Raw genomic sequence first — 902 nt, forward strand, 5'->3', positions numbered from 1 at the left:
AATTTTGTTCCGGCAAGCTCGCGTTGTCCTCAGTCCATCTGCACCTAGGTGCGTTTCCTTATTGTGTTCCCACGCTGTGGTCCCGCAGCCCCCCCTGGCCTTTGCACGTGACTCCTCCGTGTCTCGCAGCTCTTGCTTGTTTTCACACGCTGACCTGCCCACTTGAAGCCATCAGCAGGTTCTGTAGGAGCCTTTGATCAGAGCACCAAACTGGGTTTCTTTCATCAACCCAGAGGCTCCCTGATGCTGGGGTCCACCTCTCTGTCAAACCGGGGATACCCAAGGCTGTGAATGACAGCTTCCTTATTAAGCCAAGGAGACTGCCTCCCTCCATCTCTTCTGGAACCAGATGGACTCACAGACATGTGTGATGTCGAGAGACATTTGTAAGTACAAATGACGGAGAGCCAGGGGTTGGGGTGAACAATCAGGGGAAAGGAGCGCAGTGGGGAAGAGTCTGAACTTTGGAGTGCTTTCCCTAACCCATGGTGAAGATCTTAGATACTGTCTTCCTGTCTGTATTTCACGGGATCTACATAAGTAAGCGACCTTTGACCTCACAGAGCGAACACCTTCTGAGCAATAGTCATAACGAAGGCCAGAAAATGGAGTACTGGAGTTGCTGGGCTCAAGAAGAGATCGTACACGTGAGTCCATTTTCGCAAGTCTAACCGAAGTCAAGTCGAGAATCTATTGGAAGCTTGAAGTGAAAACTCTAGTACCAGGCATGGCACCGTAGGTACAAACATGGCTGTGGTCAGAAAGCATAGAGCCAGTGCCAATAGCAAGGCCAATAATCCCAAACTGGGAAATAAAATCTGTAAATATACAGAAATAGTAAACAAGCTAAAATTACAATAACATGTAACCGTTAATATCCATCCCATTGTCTCCCTTCTCTA

The sequence above is a fragment of the Microtus ochrogaster genome, linkage group LG3 (genome assembly GCF_000317375.1).
Source record: "Microtus ochrogaster isolate Prairie Vole_2 linkage group LG3, MicOch1.0, whole genome shotgun sequence".
NCBI lineage: Eukaryota > Metazoa > Chordata > Mammalia > Rodentia > Cricetidae > Microtus > Microtus ochrogaster.